Source organism: Triticum aestivum, chromosome 7B (genome assembly GCF_018294505.1).
Source record: "Triticum aestivum cultivar Chinese Spring chromosome 7B, IWGSC CS RefSeq v2.1, whole genome shotgun sequence".
Lineage (NCBI taxonomy): Eukaryota > Viridiplantae > Streptophyta > Magnoliopsida > Poales > Poaceae > Triticum > Triticum aestivum.
The window spans coordinates 714,061,338-714,075,701 of NC_057813.1; positions in this window are offsets into that span (position 1 = coordinate 714,061,338).

Consider the following 14,364-nt stretch of genomic DNA (forward strand, 5'->3'; position numbering starts at 1 on the left):
CTGAAGATCAATGATAACAATGGACAAGGGACACGATGTTTACCCAGGTTCGAGCCATCTTAATGGAGGTAAAACCCTACTCCTGCTAGATTATATTCGAGGGTATAGGGGTTACAAGAGTTGATCTACCACAAGTTCGATTCGGCTAACTCTAGATAGCTAGCCTAGCAATGTTGTGATCCTGCTCCGCTCTACCATCCGGTTTATATAGACACTGGAGGGGCTTAGGGTTTGTGCAAAGTTGGTTTTACACAAAGGAATAATATATCCGGACACATATACTTGCCATCAACGCATGCGAGTCCCCACCGGATACGGGAGAGGATCTTCAGTCTTGTATCTTGACGGTCCATCAGGTTGGCCCACATCAGTAGACCGGACGCCTGAGGACCCCCTAATCCAGGACTCCCACAAAGGGGTCGGGGATCCCCAGACTTTCGCGTTCCGCATCCTCCTTGGCCCATATGGGCTTCTTCCCCGCGTAACCACGACTTCCGAGGTGGTGGCACCCCATGTTCCTCTCTTGGAGCCCCTTCATGTACTCTGACTTTTCTTTGACATCTTCAGCAATGCAAGTCTTCTTGAATATTTGGAACTGCTTTTCCGTAATTGTTGGATTATCCTTTACAATCCCGGAGTAGGATTCCTTTTTGGTGATGATCCGATGTTTCACCCTTACTTTCTAGGCGGACAACGCGCTGCTAAACTTGCCCATGGCACGTTTGCTTATCTTCTTCATTGTCGGTCTTTATCTGGATCAGTATATTTGATTTCATCCCGACCCGAGAACAAGAATACCTGGTGCATCTTAGTTAGGAGGGAGTGCTCCATATCTGGTGTCTTCTTTAGTTTCTCATCGTTGATGGTGGTGGTTGCCCGATGCAACCTATTTTGATTGTCGTAGCACGCGCGCGCTTCTGCAGGCTCTTTTGGCTCAAAATTGCCGGAGTCCATGTCGGTGTCAAAACCGGCGGATCTCGGGTAGGGGGTCCCGAACTGTGCGTCTAGGCGGATGGTAACATGAGACAAGGGACACGATGTTTTTACCCAGGTTCGGGCCCTCTCGATGGAGGTAAAACCCTACTCCTGCTTGATTGATATTGATGATATGGGTAGTACAAGAGTAGCTCTACCACGAGATCAGAGAGGCTAAACTCTAGAAGCTAGCCTATGGTATGATTGTTGTTCGTCCTACGTGACTAAAACCCTCCGGTTTATATAGACACCGGAGAGGGCTAGGGTTACACAGAGTCGGTTACAATGGGAGGAGATCTACATATCCGTATCGCCAAGCTTGCCTTCCACGCCAAGGAAAGTCCCATCCGGACACGGGACAAAGTCTTCAATCTTGTATCTTCATAGTCCAGGAGTCCGGCCAAAGGCTATAGTCCGGCCATCCGGACACCCCCTAATCCAGGACTCCCTCAGTAGCCCCTGAACCAGGCTTCAATGACGACGAGTCCGGCGCGCAGATTGTCTTCGGCATTGCAAGGCGGGTTCCTCCTCCGAATACTTCATAGAAGATTTTGAACGCAAGGATAGTGTCCAGCTCTGCAAAACAAGTTCCACATACCACCGTAGAGAGAATAATATTTGCACAAATTTAATCTGCTGACGTATTCCGCAGCGTGACATCACGCCACGGCCAAGCCTTTATTCGAATCATTTTACTGCCCCACCTCAGCGCGTTTAGCGAGGCGATTTCCATGGCACGTCTTGTCGAAGCAGAGATCCACTAGTGCAGAACCGGCCTTTAGTGCCGGTTCGTAATGGCCTTTAGTGCCGGTTCTCCAACCGGCACTAAAGAGTGGGGACTAAAGGTCCCCCCCCTTTAGTACCGGTTTGTCACGAACCGGCGCTAAAGTGCGAACACGTGGCACGAGCCAGGCCTGGGTGCGCGTAGGGCTTTAGTACCGGTTGGTAACACCAACCGGTACTAAATGTTTGGGTGTTTTTTTTATTTTCCATTCCATTTTTTTGTTTGCTGGTATTCCACGATACTACAAATTGTACACGTTATGCATATATATAAATAAATTTTCTCGTATGTATAGAACCGCATATATATATATAGTGATGTTATTCATCATCCAGGGTGCAGAATAAGTTATTCCTAACCCGAGGTAATCTTACAATCGTTTCATAATTAAATTACGTTTGGAATTCAAATAGTTACATTCCTATTGATTCACTACGTAAAATTTTGCATAAGAAAACAAAAATATAGGTCATAAGACAAGAAAATTTACAGTTTATGTGTATTTTACACTATGTTTTTACGTTTGTAATTTTACATAACATAAAATATTTTTTATGATGATTATATATTTTCTTACAGTCTCTTTTTACATCAGAAATAAGACAAAACTTATGTAACGTAAAATTACGATGCATTGATGGTAAAATAGAGGGGGTGAAGAATAACTATTCCTCACCCAGGGTGACGAATAGTCAATCCCTATATATATATATATTCGATAGTCGGACGGGGGTAAATAGGAAGTTAGAGTTATGGAGACGAACCTTGGAATCGAAAGGGTTTAGGCTTAGTAGAACTAAAACCGAGTACATGATATGCGGTTTCAGTACTACTAGCTGTGAGGAGGAGGAGGTTAGCCTTGATGGCCAGGTGGTACCTCGGAAGGACACCTTTCGGTATTTGGGGTCAATGTTGCAGGAGGATGGGGTATTGATGAAGATGTGAACCATCGAATCAAAGCCGGATGGATGAAGTGGCGCCAAGCTTCTGGCATTCTCTGTGACAAGAGAGTGCCACAAAAGCTAAAAGGCAAGTTCTACAGGACGACGGTTCGACCCGCAATGTTGTATGGTGCGGAGTGTTGGCCGACTAAAAGGGGACATGTTCAACAGTTAGGTGTGGCGGAGATGCGTATGTTGAGATGGATGTGTGGCCACACGAGGAAGGATCGAGTCCGGAATGATGATATACGAGATAGAGTTGGGGTAGCACCAATTGAGGAGAAGCTTGTCCAACATCGTTTGAGATGGTTTGGGCATATTCAGCGCAGGCCTCCAGAAGCTCCAGTGCATAGCGGACGGCTAAAGCATGCGGAGAATGTCAAGAGAGGGCGGGGTCGACCGATTTTGACATGGGAGGAGTCCGTTAAGAGAGACCTGAAGGATTGGAGTATCAACAAAGAGCTAGCTATGGACAGGGGTGCGTGGAAGCTTGCTATCCATGTGCCAGAGCCATGAGTTGGTTGCGAGATCTTATGGGTTTCACCTCTAGCCTACCCCAACTTGTTTGGGACTAAAGGCTTTGTTGTTGTTTTTTTTGTATATATATAGTAGCACTATTCTAATCCCAGGATTAGAATAGTTATTCAGATCACAACAGCCTCTATAAGGGCCCGACAGGGCCCTCCTTAACTTCCCGAACTGCCGTTCCGGCCCGACAAGATCCCAGCCGATCCCGAGGCCTCCCCGACAGGATCCACCTGATCCCGATCCCGAGCGGCCCCAACCCAACTCCTTCCCTCGATCCCCCGACCTCCCCCTGTGGTGGCCGCCGATCACCGGATCCGCCCCCTCCCCCCCCGTCTACAGATCCTGGCCTATCGGATCCGCCGCCTCCCCTTCTTCACCAGCTCCTGGCCGGCCGGGTCCGCCGCCTCCCCTCTGTCTACATCTCGTTGCCGGCCACCGGCGCGGGCGAGCGAGCGACGGCGAACGCCGACGCGAGGGAGCCCGCGTCACCTGGACGCGGCGAAACCGCCATGGACTTCAGGAAGCCGCATCCTCGTCACATCACCACTGCCTGAAGACTTGGCAGACCAGATGATGGGACTGGCGGCGAGCGGCGCGACCAATGGAGCAACTCCTCTGCGGAGGCAGCATCTGTTGCGCCCTCAAATTCAGCCGCAATAGTACATGAACTTCCTCCCCAATTTTGCCTTCTTCTTAAATATTGCATTCTCTGACCTTCTGGCTTCGAACAGATGAACTTCGCGCCCTCTGCAAGACAAGGATTGCCATGGGATTCCTCTCATGCCTCCACGACGAATTGTTCCTAGGGTGGCCTATCAGCTGCTAGAAAAAGGTTGGCCCAACTTATAGCCAGGGTATGGTTGAACTTCTTCCTTCCTTCGGTTTGTTATTTACTTACAACCATGAGAAGTTCTGGTAGTGTATGAGCCTTAGTCCAGGCTACAAATGCTTTTTTAAAATCTCCTGCTTGCAACCATGAGAAGTTCTGGTAGTGCATGAGCCTCAGTCCAGGCTACAAAAGCTTTTTTGAAATCTCCTGCTTACAACCATGAGAAGTTCTAGTAGTGCATGAGCCTCAGTCGAGGCTACAAACACTATAAAATCTGCCTGCATTCACATTAGCATTTCGCATTCAAAAAAATAAAAATGAAAATAGAACATGCATGTGATGAGACTTAAAGGTCAGGTTGGTATGCACTAGCAGTCCAACCACTCAAAAAACTAGTTAAGGTTCAGGTTTCCTAACTGTAGACAATATTTGCCCTTTGCAAGACAAGAAGTTCAGGTTGTGTAGAGTGCTCACTTCAGGTACATATACGTAATCTAATATTGCATAATTAAAAACGCTCGCTGTGAAGTTCGTTCTGTGAAAGGTGCTCAGTTCAGGTACAAAGGCATTGGCAGATGCTCACTTTAGTGCTTACTGTGATGTCTCTCACCACTTTTATATGAGAAGTTCAGGCTGTGAACAAAGCTAAGTTCAGATATGAAGGTATATCCAGATATAACCCGTGTGCTAACAGACATTTTTTCCTTTTATGTCAGGAGGACGAGAGACGCATCAAGAAGCTTAGAACTTCCAAGCAGCAAGTTCACAATGCAAAGCCTGTACGCGTTGCACCACCCTCTTAATGGGTCACGCCTCAAACGCACAAACAACATTACCAACCTGCTCCAGAGCAATAATGGATGACACCGAAAAACATGGATACTACCGAGAAGCTGGGTCACAACCCTATCCACACAAGTTTGCGCCTCCACCTGATTGGGTGACGCCAGAAATCCCCCGTGGATTCTTTGTATCCACCAGCAGACTACCAAGCACGCCAATGGAAGAGAGGGTTAGCTCAAGTCCCGCGTGTAACTCTAGAGGTTATCCTGGTGTGCATCATCAATGCCAAAGCGAAGCAACTAAACCGGATCCCAGGAAAAATCCAACAACAACACACACACGGAGGAGAGTGATCTGCACACTACCACCGTTTGATCCTGCTGCTGCTGCTACAAGTCATAATTGTACGGGGCATAAGGTAGATGGATTGCTTCAGAAAACAAAATAGCAAACCAAGAACAGGATCGCAATACCTCCATAACCACCTCAAGCAAAAAGAACGCAAACAAGAGAGAGGCCATCTTCAGCCCTCCTTCCTCCTCATGATCCACTGCTGCATCCTGCTATGATTACTCCGCCATGCCCCATCCCAGAGGGACAGCAGCCAACGCCGGCGGAGTTGCAATCATACACACACGTAAGTCAGACAAAAAATATTTATTTACACATCTTGTATTATCTGCAAATTTTCTGCCCCCTCCAGGATAACAAGTTCATAAACTGCATTCTAAGGTGCTGATTGGATTTTTTTTCTTTTTCTGCAGACACCAGATCCACCAGATTATCTAATACCAAGACTAAAGATGCAATTCAAAGATGTAGAGAAAGCAAGGGAATTTTATAACAGATACGCTAGACACGCTGGTTTTGGAATCAGGAAAACGGGTGGAAATGACAACCACAAGTATTTTGTTTGCGCCTTCCAAGGGATACACACATCTTCAGTTTCAGAGGCCAACAGGAAGCGAAACAAAACATCACAAAGGACGGGCTGCAACGCAAAAATGAGGGTGAAGGTGCAAGAGGATGGTACATGCGTGGCAGTGGACATTGAGTACAATCATAATCACCAGCTCATGCAAACTAATGACATGCTGGTGTTTTTGCACTCACACAAGAATTATGACCCCACTATCTTGGAGTACGTAAAGCTCTTGCAGTACCATGATGTCAAGCACACAACAATCATGTCAATGATATCTGAAAATGAAGATGGAAGCTACTTCCTAAGCATGACAAGACGAGACCTGCTAAACCAGTAAGTACTCAAACACCAACATACTGCAATGTAAAAATAGCATCCTATCTCACAATCCTTTGCTAGCAAAAAATGAACAAATGCATGTTTTCATGTGATTTGCAGGAAAGCCATGAATGCAAGGAAAGATGATTTAGATGATGTATTGAAACTTGTTTCATTCTTCAAAGACATGAAGGCGATAAATGAGTTTTTCTATGACATCCAAGTGGACAAGGACAAGACAATTAAAAACATTTTCTGGTCCAATGCAAGCTGCCGAGGAGCCTATCAAGACTTCGGGGATTGTGTAACATTCGACACGACTTACAAGACCAACAAATTTCACATGCCCCTGGGAGTGTTTGTTGGAGCAAACCATCACTTGCAGTCAACGATATTTGCTGTCACTCTGATAAGAGACGAAGATGCAAAGTCATTCAAGTAGTTGTTCGATACATTTCTATGGTGCATGAACAACAAGCACCCAACTTGTATTCTAAAAGGTGAGTTCAAATAAAAAACTCCTCAAGTTTCATCATCTTTTTAGTGCATGGGTCTGTTTTGGGTATATTTGGTTTTATCTAAAAATAATATACACCAAGCAGTTCAACCATTGTTAGCACATAAGTCCAACTAACAGTTGAAGAAACCAAAATTATCTGTCAGATATTTAGAAAAAACTGGTCAGGAATGTGAAGTTCAAGTGCAGGAATCATAGAAGTTCAATGACAGATAGATGTAAAGAAAAAAACATGTAACATGTTTAGAAAAAATATTGTTATTTATGTGAAGATCAAGCACTGCCACCACAGAAGTTCAGCAACAATGCTTTAAGAAAAATTTTGGTTGCGACACTACTAGTTTGTCCTACTACTAACTGTGAAGTTCAAGCACTGATACCTCAGAAGTTCAGCAACATTGCTGTAAAGAAAAAATATATGTGACATTCTTAGATACCATACTGCTGCATGTGAAATTCAAGTATTTGTACAACATAAGTTCACCATCAGTACAAAAGAAGAATCAAGTTTCATTTTTTTAAATCATGCAGACCAATGCCCATCGATGGCGAAAGCTATACCACAATCATTTCCAAACACCGTCCACAAGCTATGCCGTTGGCACATCTTGAAGAAGTACAGGGAATACCTCGCGTTGCTGTACAAAAAGTATAAAAACATTCAAAGAGGAGTTCACAGCTATATTAAACTGGCCACTAATATCAACGGAGTTTGAAGATGCATGGGCTAAACTCGTGCACAAGTACAAACTGGAGAACGACCAGATGATGATGCAGCTCTGGAGTGATAGGAAGATGTGGATTTCAGCATATTACAAGAACATTTTCTGTGCTAGAATGACTTCCACACAACGAAGCGAGAGCATGAACCATGTGCTAAAGAAAGGGTTTGTCAAGGGGACCTAGAACCTACACAAGTTTGCTAGGCAGGTCAATGCTTGCATACAAACTCGGATGCAGAAGGAGAACGAGCAAACAATGACCAGCATGGTATGATGACAAGTACAAAACACCCCCATCATGTCTCTTTTACATTCAAACATGTGCACTTGAATTTTTTAAAATGAAACCCATGACTCTGCTTCGACTAATATCTCACTGTTTGACATGTGCAGACCAATCCTGTGACAAAAACAACTTACGGCTATGAGGAAGACATGTCGATCAAGTACACGAGAGACATGTACACCGAGATGAGAAATAGGATGAGAAAGGCAACGCTATTCCGCACAAAGCGTATAGCAGAGCCAACTAAGTACCTTGTGTACTACCACAACAAGCCTGGCAATGATGATGAAGAAAGATTTTCCTGGTCAAAGCATGAATTCCAGGTTGTAGCTGACCCAGAGAATGAAATATACGAGTGTGAATGCAAGCTCTGGACACACACAGGTGAGCAAAAAAACAACCTCATTAAATAGCTAGACTGGTAGTATCATATCAAAATTTATGAAACTCATTGCTGGCTCTCAAACTATGCATTCTCCATTCATCACAAAAATGCAGGCAGGTTCTGCCTTCACATCATGAACATACTTGACTACCTCAAGCCTGACAATTTTCCAAACAAGTATATCCTCAAACGGTACACAAAGACTGCAAGATCACAACCAACTTTTGATACAAGGGACTACAACACAACTGCATCGGATGGCAGCTCAAGGCTATCGAAGCAAGACATATTGCTGCAGCTGAATTTGATGGTTAACAAGAAAGCGATGAGATGTGACCAGCAATATGACAGAGCATACTATGTTCTCAAGAGGCTTGTGGAAGAGCTTGGTGCAATACATTCAGCAAATCAAGCGGATGCTGACGAAAGGATGGCTGAAGAGGACGCTGCAATTGAAGATGACCTTCATTATTATGCAGCTGAAATGCTCAACGCCACCGCTGAAGCCAGCCAATACAAGCAGGGTGATGGCCAGTCAATGGAGCAGCAACAGCAAGAGACGATGAAATTGCCGTTGTATTCTGAAAAAAAGGGTAGGAAGAAAATTACTGCAGCAAAGAAAAGTGACAAGAGAGCTCAAATAAAGGCACCACCTGCAGGAAGAGTCATCGTCAACGACGAGAACGGAGTGCCACTTGGACACAGGAAATGCAGTGTGTGCAACCAGGTTGCAGGACACAACAAGCTGACCTGTCCAACACTCTTGGAAGGAAACAATGCTGAGGAGGTCAAGCAACCAAAATCTTAGAAACAGCAGCCCAAAGTTATGGAACAAAATAAGGGACAACACCCACGGAAAGCAAGCAGCAGGCTTTGTAGCGTATGCAAGGAGTATGAACCACATAATGCAAGAAACAGATGCTGAAAAGACAAGCAAAATACCAGAGAAGAAACAAAAAACAAGACCTAGAGCCAACAACAAGACGGTGGTGGAAGATGAAGAGGAAGACGAAGATGAAGACAACGACGGAGAAGAGGAAGACGAAGATGAAGAGGAAGTGGAATGCGACGACGAAGAGGAAGAGGAAGACGACGATGAAGAGGAAGAGGACAATGAAGAGGAAGAGGTACATGTCATGCAAAAACCTCTACCGCCAAAGCCTAGGAGGAGCGCAAGGCTCATGAACAATTAGAATAGGTCAATTAACACAATTAGAACATTATGTCATCATCCCCTGGTAATAAACACTGTGAAGTTCAAGTAATATTAATGCAGAAGTCCTAGTATGTTAAGGCAGGAAGTGATGTGCTGGTGATGTACAGCATGAAAGTGCAAGCAGTGTTTAATTGAAAAACATACACTGTGAAGTTCAAGTAATATTACTGCAGAAGTCCTGGTATGCTATGCCAGGAATAGATGTGCTGGTGATGTATTGCATGAAAGTGCAAACAAAAAACAAACATGAAAAACATACACTGTGAAGTTTAAGTAATATTACTGCAGAAGTCCTGGTATGCTATGCCAGGAATAGATGTGCTGGTGATGTATTGCATGAAAGTGCAAGCAAAAACAAACATGAAAAACATACATTGTGAAGTCCAAGTAATATTACTGCAGAAGTCCTGGCATGTTATGACAGGAATAGATTGGCTGGTGATGTATTCCATGAAAGTGCAAGCAAGAACAAACATGAAAAACATACAGAATGAAGTTCAAGTAATATTACTGCAGAAGTTCTGGTTTGAAATAAGAGGAAGTGCTCGTGTTGTATTCCATGAAAGAGCAACCAGAAGAAGTTCTGGAATGTAAAATCGATGTAGGAAAAGAATATGCTTAAAAAAATAAAGTTTCGCTGCATAAACTAAGGTTATCAAGCCTAGCCTAGGACAATGTGTTTCAAATGTCAGGTCCTGCTGGATACGTGCAGAAGTTCATGCACAATGTCGACAAAGATAAAAGAAACGTCAACAATATCTCTGCACAAATTAACATGAGTAATACATTCCCACTTGAAAAAACACAAAAAAAGAAATACAGATTCTATGCAAAAGCGTACATATTGGTTGGGTTGAAAATTACCAATACATTAAAAACACAGAATATCCTCTCCATCTGAAAACAGCAGCCCAACCACATCTCAAAGCAGTAGTTCAAGTCTACAATCATATGTTGGGGGCCCAATAATAAACAACACCAAAAAAATCAAGCAGTTCAACCAAAACCGAGGCAGAAGTTCAGGTACATCTGTTGGGGCAAAAACATTCAACACATGGATACTGAAAACCGACGTAGTACATTGAAATTCACAAAGCCAAATCATTCTTCACACCAAATGCATTTGTCCACAACATCATAAGTAGTAGTGCTTCACCTATAGTAGATACACAAATCACTAAAAACATTCTTACACCGAAATCTTTACGGAATTGTTACAATCATTATCAAACTTAAAAATCTGTACGAAAATCAAATCTATAGATGAAACTAATGCTTCGAATTCACGTGCCAAAGGACTAGATCTCTTAAGGGAGCTCTGAACGCATGACTTCATTCTTCTCGCTAAAAATCAGAGTGTGCATGAACTCAGTCTTCCAGTCATCTGCAGCAGCCTGCAAACAAAAAGAAAGGTGAAAATGATGGTTTAGTAACGCATATCTAAAACTACAGCAGGAGCGTCACAGCAAAAACACACAAGAAAAATCAAAGGATGATGGGACAAGAACAAAGAAAGAACATACTTCAACATCACCAAAATCTTCAACAATCTCATCGCCGTCATACGAAGTGCTGAACTTCACGACAAAGAAACCAGAATCATTACTCTTCTGCTTCGGAACATCGATGAAAGTCGGCCTCTTTGCAATAGTCACCCAGTTAGGCTGCTTGCTCGCCTTGTACGCAGCCTTGCCGTACACCTCCTCGAGCAACCCAACAAATCTCTTTATCTACCGGAAATAACAAAATTAGATGAAGTCAAAAACATGTTAACCAAAATAGTTAAGTTTAGGTACATAAAAAAGCGACACTCACATAAGATCCACCTAAACAAACTAGCAGAAGTTCAACTTCTAAATGATAGTCAGTTCAAGCAGTATTACCAAAATAGAGACACCAACATATTTTGTCAACACAAAGGCATAATAAACTTCGTGTCAAACAAGAGAATGTGAAAGGAGGTTCAGGCTAAGAAACACGCACGATATTTTGGCAGTCCCCGTGGAAACTCGATCGCGGCGTTTGCATATTATCGTAAGAAAGTGAATCAAGGATGTCAATGCTCCCACGATATCCATTCAACACGTACACACTGTAGTGCGCCATTGTGCCAATTGGCTTGAATAGAATCAATAAAACCTGCCAAGAATGAAAGGACCGGTGAACACAAACTACAAAGCATATGTACTAAAGAAACGACATGAACAAAAAGTTATTGACAAACTTAGCAAAAAGATGCATGTGAAATTAAAAAAAGCAAGAGTTATGAAAAACTAACCAGCTTTGCGTTAAGAAGGTCTTCTTCCTTGCGAACAAATATTGGGAGGAGACCAGCAGATTTTTTTGCATCGAACTTTGGAACTGTTGCGGAGAAGAAATCATACTCCAGGCAGTACTGTGCATTCACCAAAACACAATTAAAACACCTCTCAGATGCCACTACAACAAAACCAAGGCAAAAAAAGAGATTGGGGTGCAAAGAACTAAATCCTGTATGAAGTAGGGACTAAGTACAACCCTGTCAGGATTAGAGAATATCTCAGAGGTCTCTGGGTTATCCTTCCACAAAGTTATGAGATAATCCATTATGTCTCCTTCCATCTGCTGCCCATCACCGAAAAGCCTATAAAGGAAATCTCCTGTGAGGTCAATCACATTCCAAGGGATGGTAAACATGCAGTAGCTTGTCCTGCAGAAATACAAAAGGATGGTAAAAATATATATTAGAAGTTCAGATACAACAACAAAACAGAAGTACAGTCACCATAACTCAAAAAGGCAAGAGGAGACATAAAACAGGAGTTCATATACTACAACAACGGCAGTTCAGACAATACAACAACAGAAGTTCAGACATTACAGCTACAAGGCAATGGAACGACGAAAAGAGGGTAACTCACCCAGAATACTTCTCCATACCGTCTTTACTCAGCACATACTGTTTCACCTTCCAGGCCTTGGATAGATGAGGGTAACTGTATTTTTTCAGGGGAGCGACAAGAGAACGCCACTTCAAAGGCAATCTTGATGGTCGCTTGGAGGTAGTTATGTTCCCAGACTCAACTGCCGGTTTCCTCCTGGTCATCACAGCATTCTTCCCACCTCTACCAGCAACAGTTTCAGCAGCAGTTTAGCATTCTTCGGGCAAGCAATCTTCTCAAAATCATCATCAGACGAAATCACTTCTACTTCGGCTGCTTCCACTGCATCAGCCTTCCTGTAGCATGGGGTTTTTGGAGTACCACGAATATCGCCAGCCTGCTCCCCCAACTTGGAAGGAATGAGGGCCCGAGGTCTATCATCTTCTATCGGAGCTGTACTCATCTGTTCCTCCCTAGGCTGGTATTCCTGTGACCCGAGGAATGAGTAGTGGTAATCGGTCAACTCCAACGGATCCACTGTCAAGGAAAAATAGAAAAGAAAACATCACCATTAAAAAACAACTGAAGTTCAGGGCCATCACAATGTGCAGTCCAACTAATAAAAGATGACATAATTACTACTCAAGTTGACCTAAAAAAATTAGTTGCAGTAAAAAACTAAATGAAGTTCAGGCACAACAAGAGGCACAATTCAAGATAAACCGATGAACTCGAAATCGTTCAACTACAGCTAACAAAAACCGAAGAAAGGCATCATCTCTGAAAGTACAATTAGAAATGGAAGGACATGAATTAAGCAATGGAAGGACATAAATTAAGCAATGGAAGTTCATGTTCAAAGAAAATGCTCCTCTCCTTCCGAAACAAGCAGCCCAGCGAGATCTCAAGCAGAAGTCCAAGTTTGAGAAAAAAAATATGAAGTTCAGGTAGAATAAAAGATGCAGTGCAGGTAAGCAGCCCAACTTCCAAAATACTTACATGTGTAGTAGCCAAACAGAGATTGGAAGTCTGTCTCAAACAGGTTAGAAGAAGCGATTGAGTACAACCACGTCTTCATGATATCAGCGATATTCTCATGGGAATAATTTGCAAGCACCCCGTCATGATACGAATTAACATTCGTAAGCATGAAGAATCCGCAGTCGATACTGCCATCAAACATAGTAAAAAGAATAGTGTTAGAACAAAAAAAGAAAGCCAACGAGTTAAACATGTCGCAGCTTAAGTACAACTACAATTAAATAGATGTGATAAAAGAGAAAAAGTGGAAATCATACTTGTTTTGCTGCTGGGGGACATCAATCCAATCTAGAGGGAAATTGTCGATGCTAACTGGACTGAAGGGTGTCTCCCTGTCATTGCTGGCATCCTTCCAAAGCCTCTTGATGTTGTCGGTCATCTGCCGAAACAGGAATACCGCACATTCATCTTTCGGTCCATAGTAGGAATCAAGAAGCTGGAACCTTGAATTGTTCAGGTCAAGGAATACCGACACCCAATGACCGACACCACCCATGGAAGCAGGAACCTCAGGAGGGTCAAAAGTAGGGAAAACAACCTGAACAATCATAAACACACAAATCGTTAAAAAAATGAGAATTAATATCAGAACTGTACAAAAGAAAAAAAAACAAATATTAACACAGTGGATCGCACTGCAAAACTAATACAGAGGCAAATAACAAGATATTGCATACCGAATCATGTTCATCCATGCTATCTGGACCACTCGCCATGAAGTACTTCCTCACACGGGAATCAAATTGATCTCTGAAAATCTTGTCCTATAATAATGCAGGCAACACCAACATATGAAAAAAATACAAAAAAGAGACAAACAAGTTTTAACTAAAAAGATGGTAAGGAAAAAAGCAGAAAAGAAATCACTATATGGTTGACTTACACAAACCCAATACGGCAGGATGAGTTTGTCTGACCCCTGGTACTTCACACGTAGACAGTAGAGTGCACACTCAGCCACATTTGACCGAAGCATTCCGCGTGGACCAAAAGATATTGCGACATCTTCAATAGAAGCTTCACACTACTTGTTCTGGAACATAATCATTGATCTAAAACAAGCGAACAGAAAGTAAAAGAAGTTCAGCCTCAGAAAACTCAGGGAGTTCATAACACATGTAAGCACAGAAGTTCAGCTATATCACAAATAGGCAGTACAAGTACATAAAAGAGGCCACAAGTTCAGCAATAGATAAGTAAAAAACAAAGAAGTTCAGGTACATATAGTTGGGAAGTTCAGGTAAGAAACCACA